Below are 16,829 nucleotides of genomic sequence, written 5' to 3' on the forward strand. Positions count from 1 at the left end.
AAGAAGGTACCAGTTTTTTTGTTAACCTCTATTACCTAGGGTCATCTTTTTCACTTTGTTTTAGCTGAGATCAGACTCACTTATTCTGCTTGGGAGACGTCCTTGCAGAGTAGGGGTTAATGAAGGCTGCAGCTAACCTTTCCATTTGAAAAAAAGTCTCCCGGAAGCTGACTGACATCGTGTGTAGGTAGGGGAATAAAATGTGTTGAGTGAAGATGATATCAGTGTGCTAAAAGGTGGTAGATTGTAAATAGCATACAGATTAGTTGAAACAAATGATGAAGGATAAACCAGATAGAGACAGAAGTAAACAAGAGTCCCAGATTAGACGAAAACAAGGGAGAGATATGAAGAAAATGATGTAGAATCAGATGAATTAATATAAATTTGTGGGTGACAGGAAGCAAAGAGTTTTCTCTGCACGAAAAAATTAGAATAAAAAAAAATTGAGTCTGGAGAAGATTACCAGAAAATTTAAAAAAGAGACTTGATTAAGCTGAGAGGGAACGATGCTTGTGAGGATGGAGGGGAGAGGGAGGAGAGAAAAGTGGAGAAGGGACGATTGAAAGACTGGAGAAGGCATGAAAAAGGAGAAGGCACAAAAAAAATTGGGAGGAGGATAGGAGAGAGAAAATGGAGAGGAGACAGAGAAGAGGATGGTAGAGTCGAGAAAAATAAAAAGATCAGTAGAGTTGAGAAGACAGGAGTTAGTGGAAGAATATAGGAGAGGAAGTAAAAAGAAAGGTAAGGTGTTTGGAAGAGAGGAGGGAGATGAGGGGAAAGTGGCAAAAAGACAAAGATTTAGGAGAGGATAATGGTGAAATAGGAGAGGATGGTGCAGAGAAGAGAGAAGAGAACTAAGGCAGGAAGAGAAGAAACGAATACAGCGGAATGAACAGTAAGTAGAAGTCGCGATCATGGAAGAAAATAGACGCCAGTGAAGAAAAGGTGGAAAAGGTAGGAGAACACAAAAATGGTGATGCGGAAAATGTAGAAGAGAGATTTTTCTGGAGGAAACAATACAGCACAGGTAAAAGAGATCAGCGGAAAAACGAAAAAAGATCGGAAAAGAGGACTAGGAGAAAAAGAATAAAGAGAAGAGGATGAGGACGAGATGATCAGCTTACCTTTGACGAATCTTATGTAAGTTGGCCATTTGTCTCGTGGTATCTCTCGTTTCGTCAGCTGTAAAGATATCATATCAAGGAGAGAGAGAGAGAGAGAGAGAGAGAGAGAGAGAGAGAGAGAGAGAGAGAGAGAGAGATTGGAGATTGATGATATAGCTGATGTGGAGAAAAGGCTGAGAGGCATGAAAGGAATTGTTGAAGAGAGTTGGAAGGAGAGTGGTGATGCAGGAGAGAAATGTGAGGAAGAAAAGCAGTGAAAGATAAATGCGAATAAATACCAGAGAGAGAGAGAGAGAGAGAGAGAGAGAAAGAATGGGTGACCTTCCGCTCACTTTATCCATCTATCTCTGTCTGTGTCATATCCATTCAGCCTTTATTCCCATAATCCCACCCTGGTGTAGTTCCTTTATCTTCAGTCTCATATCAGTTCCTGAGTCTCATTCGCTTCCATCATCCAATGTTAATTCCATCTCTTTCCTTTTCCCATGAAATCATTCTCTCCCTTTCTTTCCCTTCAGTCCTACATAATCATTTCCAATTTTTGTATCCTCCCTCTCCCTTTTCACTTTTCTCTCCCTCCTCTGCCATGCCCTCCTCACTATTCAGTATTTTCCTGTCCTCTTCAGTTTCCACTGCTTACCTCCTCACACTTTCACTTTCCTCCCATCTCTTGTATGTCCTCCATCCTGCCCCCTCCCGGCTCCACAAGTCTCCATACCCTCTTTCTCTGTCTACTGTGTCTCTGTCCTCTTCCTTCAGTTTCCTCCCTTCTCACTCTGTTTCCTCCCTTCCCTCTATCTTCATTTCCTCTGCTCTCCTTCTCTGTACTATTCCCTGGCCCCTTTTTTCTTCTTCACTTTCCTCCTCTTATCCCTCCTCTATTCCTTTCTGTCCCTCCCTCTTCCACCAGTCTTCCCTTTCTCTCTCCCTTTGTCTTCCACCCACCCTCCTTAATTTCTTCCCCTGTCCCACTCGCTTCTCTCCCCTACCCCCATTCTCCTCCATCAGTTTCTTCCTTTCTTCTTCTCTGCCCTCCTCCTGCTTTCTCTATCAGCTCTCTCCTCAACCTAATTTATTGGAATCCATATCTCCCTGTTCCACCTCTCGCCCTTCCCCATACTTCTTAATGGCAGTCCTCTCCCCTTTTCCCCCTTTTAGCTCCTCCCTTGCCCTGCCCATCTCCCCCCCATTCCACTCTCTCTCTCTCTCTCTCTCTCTCTCTCTCTCTCATCACCACCTCCCTTTCACTCCAACCCCCGACGTCCCCTTCTCTCCAGTCTTTCTTTTTCTTTTTCCTGCACCTCACCATTTCTCTCTTTTCTTGCACCCTCTCCCCAGCACCTATTTCTTGTTCCTCGCCTGCTCTTTTCCTCCTTTCTTTGCGTTATTTCTCTCCAACACCTTTCTTTTTCTCTCCTCCCCCTCACCCCTCCCTTTCTCAATTCCTCCCTCTTCTCTTCACCCCCGCCCCCCGCCTCCGCTCCCACACACACGTCACTCCACAATTCTTTTATGCTGACTGGTCAAAAGGGGCAGCCCAGTGTCCCAGCCTGCCTCCGCCGCCCACTGCCTCACCACAGCTTCTCCAATGATTCTCACCATCACCACAGCTTTACCGGAGCACTTTATCGCATGTTTCGTTGTATCTTTCTATAGCGGCACACCATCGCCTCATCACCACAGCTTGACAGTCACTCTGTCGCCACAGTTTCGCTTCAGTTTCTCCACATCACACCAACACTATACCGTCATAATTTTACCACAGTTTCACAAGATCACTTTATCAGTACGTTTCACACCACAATTTTATAAGTTTCTCCACAACTTAACATTTTATAACCCCAGCTGTACCACAGTTTCTCCGCAGCCATACCACTTCACAGCATCACTTTATCACCCTATTTTCACCTCAGCTTCACAGGAGCCCCGTATCACATCAGTTATACTACAGTTTTTCAATTGCCTCACTGTTCCTCAGAATGGCATCTTCAGCGCGGCCTCACACTATCCCATTATTACCACAATTTCTCAGAAGCTGTGCAGGATCCTTACTCACCACAGTTTCACAAGACTACTTTATCACAGATTCGCCCAATTTCTCCAGGATTACCTAATTATTAAAGTTTCACCACCACATCTGAGGATAACCTAATCACAGCTTCATTACATCGTAGCATCACCCAGTCGTAGTTTCACCACATTCTCAGGATCGCCCATTCACAGTTTCATCACGTCTTTTCAGGGTTGCTTAATTACAATTTCATCACATCTCAGGATCACCTAGTTACAGTTTCACCACATCTTCTTATAATCACCTAATCTCAGTTCACCACACCTTGCTAGGATCAACTAATCACCATAGCATGAGCATAGTTTCTCCAGAGATCCACTGTTTCACGCGATTACCTTATCCCCAGTTGCACTTCAGTTTGACCACAGCCTTACAGGTCCACGATCACCACATTTCTACCACATTTCCTCCAGAACTCCACCACTTTTAACATAATCGTTTAATCACCGCAGTTTCACCACAGTTTTGCCACAGTATCCCCACAGCCTCACAGAATCATACCGTAGTTTCATCTCAGCTTTATAGGATTATTTTGTCACAAGATATGCACCAGTTTTTCCACCGCCTCACAGGGGTATAAAACTTCTTCACAGCTTATTCACTCATCACAGCATCCTTAAAATCACTACATCATCACATGGCCTTCATTATCACTCCACACGGCCACTTGAACACGTCAGCTTAATCATTCCACCACAGATTTGGACCCTGTAATGAAACCTGAGATTGCAGGGGGAAGCCAAAGTATACGAAATCGTTGTTAAAATATATTACGGTGAAAGTAAGAAGGTTGACAGTGCTATTTAAAGTGGAATGCAGTCTGATAATATCCCAACGTAACTTGTGTTTCAAAGTTGACAGTCAAAAATAAGTGGTGAGAAGATAAGTCTGTCTCATCACAACACCCTTACTTCACCACAACATCACCATTCTATAAGATCGTCATCAACACCGCTCTTACAGTCATCTCATTTAATCTCACCACAGCGTCACCTCTCAAAATTACTGCAGTGAAGGGCTGGTGTTGTGAATATGGGTTGCTGGTATTACAGGTGTGGTGTGCTGGTATTATAGATGCTGTAGTATTGGTATTTCTGGTGTGGGTTGATGGTATTATAGATGTACTGTAGTACTGGTGTTTTTGATGTGGTGGTGTCCTGGTATCATTGATGTTATAGTATTGGTAAGGTACTGTACTACTTGTATTAATGGATTGGTGGTATTATGAATATGATATAATTGAAATAGGTGTACGTTGTTGCTGGTATTACTGGTGTGGTATGACGACACTGTTAGTATAAATGTGCCAGTAAAATGGTATCGTAAAGACTGCTGATATAACCTATGTGCTGCGCTGGTATTACAATTTGGAATATTCTGGTATTATTTGATTTATACTGATCTGAGTATGTTGGTATTGCTGGTGTTGAGGAGTACTGGTATTATTGGCATGGGTATACTGTATTGCTGTAACTGATGTGATGGTATCCTGGTATTACCATTGTGGTGTCTCGTTGTTTCTGGTATTACTGATTCTTATTTCACGGTAGTTATAACATTGGTGTTACGTAATTACTGGTATGGGTATTATTATTTTTGACATGATGGAATTACTGTTTGGATGGTGTAGTAGTGCTGTAGTGGTGGTATTATTGGTGTAGTGGCGTTACTGGTATCGGTATCTTAGTATTACCGAAGTGGTGGTATTACTAGTGAAGGTAAGCTGGTGTTATCGGTGTGATGGTATTATCGATAGGTGTGTGGTGGTGTTATTAGTATAGATATCCTAGTATTACCGATATGTCATGGTATTATTGATTTGTCTGTGTGCTGGTATTGTGATAATGCTATTACTTGTGTAGTTGAGGTGGTAAAGTGGTATTACTGGTATGTTAAAGTTCTGGTTGGCGGTGTGGTGTTAGAGGTATGGTGTTATTTGCTGATACGGTGATGTTGTGATGTCATTGTTGCAGTGTAGTTATAGTTACTAATGGCGTTGTGGCACTACTGGTGTGATGATGTGGTGGTTCACCTGATGTGATGGTATTGCTGGTGTGCTGATTCTGCTGACATGGTGGTACTACTGTTGTGTATTGGGTGTTGTGGTAGTATTGCTGGTGTGCTGGCATTACTGGTGTGATATTATTGTAGTGGTATTGCTGGTATGGGGCTGTTACTGGTGTGGTGATATTATTAGTATGGTGGTATTACCGAGGTACTGGTATTACTGGTATGATGGTATTACCGGTGTACTGATATTACTGGTATGGTGGTATTGTCGGTGTGCTGGTATTACTGGTATGGTGGTATTACCAGTGTGCTGGTATTACTGGTAGGTGGTGTTACTGGTATGGTTGTATTACCAGTGTACTGATATTACTGGTGTGGTGGTATTACTAGTGTACTGGTATTACTGGATTGATGGTATTACCGGTGTACTGGTATTACTTGTATGGTATTACCGGTGTACTGGTATCACTGGTATGGTGGTATTGCTGGTATGGTGATAACTGGTATGGTGGTATTACTGGTGTACTGGCAGTACTGGTATGGTTGTATTACTGGTATGGTGGTATTACTGGTGTACTGGCATTGCTGGTATGGTTGTATTAATGATATGATGGTATTACTGGTGTGGTGTTATTACCGGTGTACTGATATTACTAATATGGTGATATTACTAGCATTGTGGTATTACTCGTATGGTGGTATTACTGGTATGGTGGTTACTGGTATGGTAGTGTTACTGGTAAGCCACCGCAACAATACAGGCTGGATGTGACGCCAAATGATCATTGAATTTACCCTTCAGTAGGACGATGGCTGAGCTGGGATTGTGGCTAGTGTGTGTGTGTGTGTGTGTGTGTGTGTGTGTGTGTGTGTGTGTGTGTGTGTGTGTGTGTGTGTGTGTGTCCGGCCCTGGGAATAGTCTACACAGTCCATCCCCTGCGGCCCGTCGGTCCTTCTTCGTACTATGCACATCCACATGCCAGTAACCTGCCATGATGGCTGAACATTGTGAAGGGACAATTATATACTGTGGATGATAAGCCTGTGAATGATGACTGTCGGGTGAATGTGTGGCGAACATGTCATGATTATGTATATTATATAATTTTTGTGGTGATTGGAACTTGGTAAATGGTGATGTGTTGAGTGATGGGTGTGGAGTGAATCATGAAAGATTAGATTGTTTGGTTTTGAATATATGGTGAGTGGTGAATATTTGGCGAGTATTGCTGGATATACGAGTATAGTGAGTGTGAGTAGTTGTTGGAGGAAACCCAAACCACACTGGGTGAAACGTATCGCCGTACTACACCATTATTATTATTATTATTATTATTATTATGATGATGATGATGATGATTATTATTATTATTATTAATATTATTATTGTTAGTGATGGTTGTGGTCGTGATGATGGTGGCGGCGGTGATGTAGTTTTGTTCCAGAGTGCCATGAAAATGTTATTATTTCATTATTATTGTCGTTATTTTCCTCCTCCTCCTCCTCCTAATCATCACCATCATCATCATCATCATCATCATCATCATCTTTGAACCTAGTACCCTATACTCACGCGGGTCTAGACAAATGCTCAGAAAGACTAAAAACCTTAAATAAATACTGTTGCAAGCTGGTGTATTGTCCGTTTTACTCTGAGGTGTATCTCATGATTCTGATAACGTCCGAGTAACAGGAATGAAATGAATAAATGGGTACTGAGAGGGTTACTGCAGCTTCTTTCTAACTTCATCACTGTTATAGATTTCTCAATAACAGAGTTAAAATTCGCGTAGCGTTAACAAAAATACGATGACAGACGTCATAGTATCGAAAAGCTTAAGGTATCAGCGGCCACTACATTTCTGATTCTAATTAGAACAGGTCTAACTTAGGCCCAATTACCATAACGCATATAAGCACCTCATTTGCATAATCGAATCACCATATTTTTTTGTCGGAGCTGAAAGACGGGTTCCTCGAAGGTGTAATGGGATGAGAAGGAAGTCGACGGCGGAAGGCGAGGCAGGAAGTGAGGCAGAAGGGTAGTGAGGCAGAAATTCTGGCTGAAAATTGTGGTGGATGATTCAGTAAGGTTGGGAGGCAGAAGGAGAGGCTGCGGGCGGGGAGCTGGGGAAGGGTAGACAGGGAAGTGAGTAGGCAGAAAAAGAGGAGGAAAGAGGGTGGAAAGGTAGAAGTAGAGGAAGTAAGAAAGTGTGAGAGGAAGATCAGGGAGGCAGGAAGGAGTCAGCGGGTTTGTGACGTAGATACTTAGGCAGATAATGGTGGTGGATGGTATGGTAGGGTTGAGAGGTGGAATGGAAGGCAGGGAGATGGAGGGGTAGAAGGTGAGGCAGGGAGGTTGAGAGGTAGAATGGAAAGCAGGGAGATGGAGGGACTGAAGGTGAGACAGAGAGGTTGAGATTAAGTAGGAGAGGCAGAGATGTTGAGAGGTAGAAGGAGAGACAGGGAGGTTGATAAGGTAGAATGAGAAACAGTGAGAGATTGAGGGGTAATAGGAGAGGCAGGGAAGTTGACAGGTAGAAGGAGACACGGGGAGGTTGAGAGGTAGAAGAGGAGACGGAGAGATTAAGAGGAGGCTGAGAGGTGAAAGGAGAGGCAAGGAGGCTGAGAGGTTGAAGAGGTAGGGAGGTTGAGTAAGGGAGCGAAGGCACGAAGATGAAGAGGCAGAAGGAGGGTAGAATATAAGGCGTGGATGGATAGCGGGAGATGGGCATAGAGGTGGATAGGCAGGAGATAAAGTAAGAAAAGTCGAGTAACAGAAAAATATCCAACAAAATTTCAGGAGAAAAACGAGTGGCTAGGTAGAGGTGGTGAGACAGATGGGAATGTGTTCAGGCAGAGATGGTAAGGAAGGAGTGAGGCGGATAGATAGATAGATAGGCAGGGCTGGTGAAGCAGTTAAATTATTGGTTAGGGGAGAGTGTGAGGAAAACAGACAAATGGTTAGGCAGAGGTGGTGAGACAGAGGGGTGGAGCGTGTGGGTGCGAGGCAGGCGAGGAAGGTGTTCATCCCGCGTTTCACCAGCCTACTTTTTCCCCACCACCTCCTCATTTGCATCGGGCCCGGCATGCGAGAAGCGAGTAATGAGCGGCAGGAGAGGCAGAGGCAGAGGGGGAGGCGGAAGAGAAAGAAGGGGAGGATGAAAGTGGCAGGGATGGAACGGGGAATGGAAGGCAGGGAGGAAAGGAAGACAGTAGTAGAAGGGGTGAGACAGGGGAGAAGACAGACATTGACAAGGGTAAGGCGAAAGAGAGGTGGGTGGGAAAAAGAGGTGAAGCATGAGAAGGAAGCGTAGAATTTGATGAGAGAGAAGAGGGAGCGAGGAAGGAGAGGCAGGAGAAGGAGCAAACGAGGATGGTTGGAGAGGTAGGAGGTAAGGCAGGAAAGAGAGGATAGAAAGAGATGAGAATATTAAAAGGAGGGGATGTGAATGAAGACTGCGAAAGGGTGAGGCAGAGAAGGAGACAGACAGCGATGAAGGCAGGGACGATGAGGAGGTAGTAGGAGAGGCAGGAAATGAGGTAGGCCGGCACGGGAAAGACCGGGGATTAGTTGTATGAGAGGAAGCAGGTAGTGAGGGAGAAAAAGACAGGGAAGTATGTGAGATGGAAGGAGCACGGTGAGGACGAAAGTAGACAAAGAATGGGACAGGAAGAGAACGTGGGAAGAAATGAGACAGTATAGTGGATAGGCAGAGGACAGTGTAAGGCAGGGAGGAAATGTAAGAGGAGAAAAGACAGTGAAACAATGGAGATGTATGCAGAGATACAAGGGCAGACAAGAGTGGATGAAATAGTAAGAGGCGGCAGGGAAGCAGCGGAAGTGATAGGCAGAAGACGAGGGAATGAAGGGAAACGCTGGAAGAGGTAAGCAGTGATGCAATGGAAGAGGTTGGCAGAGGCAATGGAAGAGGCAGGCGAAGAGGTAGTGAAAGAGGCAGGCAGAGCGGTAGTGGAAGAGATAGGCAAGGAGGTAGGAAGAGATGCAGTGGAAGACGTGAAGGGGTAGTGGAAGAGGACGACAGACAGGAGATAAGGCAGACATGGAAAATGGAGGTAGAGGAAGAGAATGCGGAGAAACTGAGAGAGGCAGGGAGAGAAGAGTGATATGCAACGAGGAGTTTTTGAGTGTAGACAGAGTAAGAAGCAGGCAGACAGCGAAGGAAGGCAAGGGATGAGGCAGAGACAGGCAGAATATGTGTGCGGTAGTGGAGAAGGACTATATGAGAAGACAGGCAAGCGGAAAGAAGACAGGTAGGAAGAGGAGCCAGGAAAGGAACAGGGATAAGTTAGGGAAGACTAGAAGGAGGTAGGGAGGCAGGCAGTTAGGAAGGGACGGACAGATAGAGTCGATGTAGGCAGAGGAATCAGAGGCGGTGAGAATGGAGCAGAGGCAGGCAGACTGATAGGAAGGCAGAGAGGGGGAGTCAGGGAAGCAGTGGCGAAATACGGAAACAGGAAAAAGGGTTGGCAGAAAATTAACGGACATTGAAGAATAGAAGATAGCGAATTAGACACACAGATGAGGAATGAAAAAGATGAGGAACAGACAGAAGTGAGGCAGACAGGTAGTGGAAACAAGAAAACATGGAGGGGCAGGTAGATGCGAGGCACGTAAAGGAGAGGAACATTGGAAAGAGTCAGACAATGGCGACAAAGGATAGAAAGGATTATGCGAATTTGGCACGGGGAAAGGCAGGCAAAGTGAGACAGGCACGGGGAAAATGAGGCCGGCAACGAGATAGGCATGTAGATAATCAGTGAAGTAAGAGAGATGCCGGTTGAAAGGAGGCAGACAGGTAACAAGTAAAGGAAGCAGGCAGACAGGAAGCAGATGCGAGGCAGGCAAAGAGTGAGGCAAATAGATGGAGAGGCAGTTGTGTAGGAAGAGAAATGATGTAAATTTCAGTTGCAGATAAAAGAGGAGGAAGTCAGAGACAGTACATAGCAAGTAGGGAAGAGGCAGAGGCAACAGGCAGAATGAGACAGAAACGAAGCATGCAAAGGGCAAGCCAGGCAGAAGCGAGATAGGTTGGGTGAGAAGCAAGCTTGTAAGTAAAGAAATGAAGCAAGACTAAAATGCAGGCAAAGAAATGGGATGGCAGATAGATTACAAAACAAATAAGAGGAGAAGCAGATGCAGAAGGGCGGCAGGAGGATGAAGCAGTGAAAGATGAAGCACAGGCAGGTGGCAGGCAGCTGAGGGCAAGGCAAGTGTGTACACCCTCTCAAAAAAATATCGGCACCTTTGGGTACGATGGTTGTGAAAATGAGCAACCTCCGCAAACACACATGAGTCCATAAATGTGGTGCCTCAACACATATACCACCCAGTAAGTGAATCTTTTTGCAGTTTTGAGTTCTAATAATTACCAAAGATAATATTTGCACTTATTATTACAGGATGCCCCATTTATCACAGTGTTTCATCCAGGTTTCAGAATGATACGTGCTGTAAGAGTGCCGATACCTTTTTGGGAGGGTGTACAGTGGGTAGAAGGGAGTGAGACAAGGAAGAATTAAGCGGTGAGGGTGACACAATGGAGGGTGTGGCAGTGGAGGGTGATGTAGTGGAGACTGAGCTAGTGTAGAAGACAGTGGAGGGTAATGTAGTGGAGACTGAGGTAGTGGAGAGAGCAGTGGAGGGTGATATAGTGGAGGCTGAGGTACTGGAGAGGGCAGTGGAGGGTGATGTAGTGGAGGCTGAGGCAGTGGCGAGTGACAGTGGAAGGTGAGGCAGTGGAGAGCGACAGTCGAGGGTGAGGCAGTGGAGAGGGCAGTGGAGGGTGAGGCAGTGGAGTGTGGACTGGAGGGTGATGTAGTGGAGGGTGAGGCAGCGGAGAGGAGGACATTGGAAGGTGAGGCAGTAAAGGGTGAGGCAGTACAGTAAAAGGTGAGGCAGTAGAGGGTGAGGCAGCGAAGGATGAGGCGGTTGAGGGTGAGGCAGTGGAGGATGAGGCAGTGGAGGATAAGTCAGTGAAGGGAAAGGCAGTGGAGGATGAGGCAGTGGAGGGAGAGGCAGCAGTGTGGCGGTGGTGTTGATAGGGAGGTAGTGAGGCGTGGACAGCCGGCCGGACACCCAAGTGGAAATTAGTGTAGCCGACTGCACTACCTTGTTACCATTCCCCCCCCTCCTCTCTCTCTCTCTCTCTCTCTCTCTCTCTCTCTCTCTTTCTCTCGTGATGATAATATAATAATAATAGTAATAATAATAATAATATTATTATTATTATTATTATTATTATTATTATTTATTATTATTATTATTATTATTATTATTATTATTCACTCTGCCAACGAATTTGGAGGAGGTTATGTGTTCACCTGTTTGTCTGTTTATCCAGATGATGTCTCCAAAAGTTCTCATTGAATTTCAGTGAAATTTTGTGAAAGGGTGGGCCATGGGCCAAGAAAGAACTGACTAAATTTTGTGACGGATCCGGATCCGGAGGCGGAGCCGGATCCTTTTTAATGGCAATGTCATTGGCGGAGGAATGGATTATTATTATTATTATCATTATTATTATTAATGGTTATATTGATATTTATTTTATCATTACATCCGTGCTTGCGGGCGAGAGTGGATGTTATGTTTTCCATGACGCGCGCGCGCCTGTGTGTGTGTGTGTGTGTATTTTAATAAAATAATTCATTGTTCATCCGATATTAATCAGTCTTATTGAACGATTGGGCGTCAGGCAATGAAGAAGCCTACTGTTTTTGAGAACAGTAGGTTAAAGGTCAAGATACAGGGCTGGGGCGGACCATGACCTAGCAAAATCAACTAATACATTATGTAGTCAATTTTGACCAGACGTGAGGGAAGGGTTGAGGGTAAGGGACCAATGAAATGGTTCAGTTTTGAGAACAAAAAAGTCAAGATCACTGGGCAAGGTGAAAACTTGATTGATGTGTCAATGTTAACAATATAAACAGTTCTGATGTGATTTTAAGCAAACTTGTTAGAAGTGTTTAGAGTCCGACACCGGGTAAACTTTTTTTTTTTTTTTCCCTAGGACAATAAGTCAAAGTCGAGGTCATAAGGCAGTGACAACTTGAGCGGTCTTTATCTGGTTTAGACCTAACTTTGTCGAAGAGTTGAGGATTTGGGAAGAATATAAGGATTCGATTTTGAGAACGTTCAGTCAAGGGTGAAATCATAACTCATAGTCAAGAGCTAAGGTCAACTCAAACAGTTTTTATCTGATTTCAGCGAAACGAGGGAACGGTTAGGGATCAGGCAACAACGAAGGGATGTAATTTTTAGAACAGTCAAAAGTCAAGGTCACAGGACGAGGTCAAAGTTCGACCTGTGTGTGTGTGTGTGTGTGTGTGTGTCTGAAGATAATAGCTAAAACAGCTTTATCTACTGTAATTTGGATCAAACCTGGTTGAGTTCAGGATCACCCACTTTTTTTTTTTTTTTTTTTTTAGGTGTATGTCAAAGGTCAGTTTCACATGGCAAGGTCTACTTAGACAGTTTTTGTCAGATGTCGCCTCAGCTATGTAAAAAGGTTCAGATAAAGGCGAGGATAAAGAGATTGGATTTTCAGAGCAGTCAAAAGTCTGTGCCGCAGTAAAAGGTGCAACGTTAGTCACGTTGTAAAGTCAACTCTGACGTTTGTGGTCTTATCGGAAAAATAGTTGGTGGAAGAGTTATAGGTTAGGCATATTAAAGACAATTTCTTATTTTGGGTACTCTGTTGAAAGTCAGGGTCGAAAGGCTTAGTCAGATATTCTGCCCATACACCAGCTAGTGGGCGTGGGTGTTGCATTCTGAGTGGTCCTTATTGTTGTTGTTGTTATTATTATTATTATTATTAATAGTAGTAGTAGTAGTATTGGTAGGGCAACGATGACGGAAAACTAGTAAGCGCAGAGGGGAGACTGCCAGACCGTCCATTTGCGTCCTTTGTAAACACAACCGCATTGCGTAAGAAAATGTGGTGTTAGAATAATAATACGCAGGTTTCATGTCATCAGGAGTTTTTTACGAAGAAATATGAACTGCTGCTTGAGAATCTGTTTTTTTTTTTTTTTTTTTTTTTTTTTACCTGTCTCTTTTTACAAGCAAAATAGTGTCCAGTAGCTACGTGATCAGTTTTATATCAACGGCTGATTTCCCGTACGTACTCAGTTTCTTATACATGACCGTTTCTTATACATGGCCAGTTTCGTATACATGACCAACTTCTTATACATGACCGTTTCTTATACATGGCCAGTTTCGTATACATGACCGTTTCTTATACATGACCGTTTCTTATACATGGCCAGTTTTGTATACATGATCAACTTCTTATACATGACCGTTTCTTATACATGGCCAGTTTCTTGTACATAGCGAGCCTCTTAACAACTTCAGCCCCAGAACATGACATTTAAATCTTGCTATCTCAGACGATTCCATGCACCTCAGAAGAGACTTGTTCCTGGAAAGGGATTAGATATTGTTTTTTTGAAGGCATTGAATACCGTGGCATGTGTTTTATGTATGTTGTTATTGTTGCCGCCACACCAGCATATTCAACTTAGGAGAGACTTTTGAAGCGAAGGGTTATAGGCAGTCTTCAGCAAACCCTTCACTACGAGAGGCCTTCCCAAGTTGAATGAAGACGTGTGGGAGGAAGAAAAAGAAACTAGAAAAGACGTCTGGACGGAGGATGAAGAAACTAAGAGAGGCATAATCGGACAGAAGGGATTAATTGTTTCACCATAGGGTCCTGCTCCCCTGAATGAAATAAACTGGCACAGGTAAAAATAAACCGAATAAACTCGATGGTGCGCGTCTTGTACATGGCCAGTGTGTTATACCTGATATGGCCAGTTTCCCCCTACCAGCCACTACGCTGCTGGTAATACATCCCACGGGGGCTGTTATACACACCTACCTACCTCCCCACCCGTCTCTCTCTCTCTCTCTCTCTCTCTCTCTCTCTCTCTCTCTCTCTCTCCTTTGCACCTTATTTCGTTTCTCCTAGGATTTTCTTTATTTTCCTCAGTGGCCTAACCTTTACTTTACTTCCAAGCTTACTTAATCCAGTTTTATCCCGGGAACGGAGACCAAAGAGAGAGAGAGAGAGAGAGAGAATCATAACCCTAGCCCATTATCCCGGTATCCCCTTCAGTACAATGACGTTTTATGTTTTTTTCAATCTCCAGACGGATTTCTATTAATGTGGGAGGCCAGCTGAGGTGATGGGGTTAGAAACATTACCCAGACAAGCCACCCACAAAAAAAAGTGTGGTGGGAACAGGGATAAAAGAAAAATGTTATCGTAATGAAGGGGTTAATGGATGGTGTGGGTAAAATAAAATAAATGAAGAAAGAGGGAAAGAAGACAGAAGATAATGAAAATAACAAGAAAAGAAGAATAAAGAAAGAAAAATTCCTGACCTTATCATCATCATCAATCATTTTATCATCATATGAAACTTTTCCCAAATAAGCAATACATCCTTTCTGTTATTCAGTCCATTTATTTTCCCATCGGAACCGTACACAGTAACTAAAGTAAACAAGTACATACAAGTAGAAAATACAAGTTAAACGCCACTTTCCTGCCGCCCCCTCCCTCGCCTGTTGATTGTGACAAAGAACCTGGAGTGGATGGTCGTCTTCGTCAGTAGCCGAGGGGACGAGGCCAGGGCGTCTCCCACAGGATAGATACACCTCGCATTAAGCCCTTTTGTCAGAGTACCAGGAGACCCTCTGATCTAGTTCTCGGCCACCCAACCAGCTCACCTTGTTTAGCAATTTCTCAGTGTATCTCCGTCCAGTCTTCTTTTCCTCTTGACTTAGGCTCATCTCTGTGCCCTTTTATCTCCTCTCCGCTCCGTCCCTCGCTCCTTTGCCTCTCCTCTCCTTTCCCATATCCTTCTCTCATTTCGTATCCTCACCTGCCCAGTCCTCTCCTTCTTACTCCTGTCCTTTTATTTTCTACCTTACCCTGTCGTGCTTCCCTCTCCTCTCCGCTCCTCTCCTCTCCTCTTCTCTCCTCTCCTCTCCTCTCCTCTCCTCTCCTCTCCTCTCTTCTCTTCACCTCTCCTCTCCTCTCCTCTCCACTCCTTTCCTTTCCTTTCCTTTCCTTCCCCCCCCCCTCTCTCTCTCTCTCTCTCTCTCTCTCTCTCTCATAGGTGTCTCATGGTTATATTTTTTTCAACCAACACAAATCACACGCACCCCTTATAAATATGTCTCGGTCTTCCGCTCCTTATTTCACCCACAATATTTCTTCCATGTCAATTTCCCTTCATGACCCAAAAAATGGAGGTGTGCGTTTCCCGTCTTCTCGGAACCTAATCCAGAGAGAAGTATAAATTATAGAGATGGAGACGAAGAAGAGTTATAGAAGTAGATGAATGGATAGATACAGATGGGGATGAAATAGATCAGGGTAGATGAGAGAGAGAGAGAGAGAGAGAGAGAGGTCACCGTGAAGAAATTGTGTGGCATGAGGTCAGGTCGTGTGGAAGGGACGGGAGGATGACCTGTTATTGGTGTCGGGGAAATACAAACAACAGGAAAAATATATGGGTTGTAACTTTGCGGGTCCACAATATTTGTTTATTTATTTTTTACTTGTAAATTTTGCTGGAGGTTGATATGTTGATTTCTCTGGCAGTGTGATAGGATTTGTGTGTGTGTGTGTGTGTGTGTGTGTGTGTGTGTGAGAGAGAGAGAGAGAGAGAGAGAGAGAGAGTAAGCAGTTAAAAAGTGTCCAAGAATCGTAAGGAAGATTGTTTTTCTTTTTTTTTTTACATGATAACTCTCGGCAACCTTTGAGCAATGGAAGGTTCCCTGTGGCAAGTAAACCCATTTGATGTCATCCAGTTTAAAATATACAGATCGTCAGCCATCGTTGGAAGGTTAATGCCTGGCTTTAACCATTTTGGACGAGAGCTTTGACGTCAACTCTTCCAACTCACTCTTGACGAGAGCCTTGACTTAAACTCATTTTGGACGAGAGCTTTGACGTCAACTCTTCCGTACATGATGTCCATTTGCTTATTATTCTTGATACAGACATTTTACTCGGCCAAGGAGAGTGCCCTAGTAGTGGATTAATGAAAGCTGCATATAATCCTTCCAGTTCATAAATATCTACAGTAGGTAAACTAAAACCGATATGAGACAGCAAGAATGTAACGTATAGACATCATCGGAGCCAAGATGTTAAGCTGAATAACACACCGTGGAGGCAATGGGAATGAACTTGGACGGTGCGACAGTATTCTTGAAGGTTTAAAGAGAACGTTTCCAAACCCTTCGTTATGAGAGGGGTTTGAGCTGAGTGAGAATGTGTGATGGTAACAGAACTGATATATTAATGGCGTCATCCCGTGAAAGCGTCAAGGTTGGATGTGGAGTATTGGTGTCAGTGATTTCTCTCTCTCTCTCTCTCTCTCTCTCTCTCTCTCTCTCTCTCTCTCTCTCTCTCTCTCTCTCTCTCTCTCTCTCTCTCTCTCTCTCTCTCTCGGCATTGCAAGAATGTAGATAAGAAAAGAGAGAGATAAGGATAAATGAAGGGAGGGAGGATGAATGCAGGGGTGAGATAAAAGGGAGGAGAAGCGAGGGAAAAGGGGGGAGGAGGAGACAA

Source organism: Coenobita brevimanus, chromosome 87, assembly GCF_032717465.1.
Source record: "Coenobita brevimanus isolate Jiangsu-jjx chromosome 87, ASM3271746v2, whole genome shotgun sequence".
Lineage (NCBI taxonomy): Eukaryota > Metazoa > Arthropoda > Malacostraca > Decapoda > Coenobitidae > Coenobita > Coenobita brevimanus.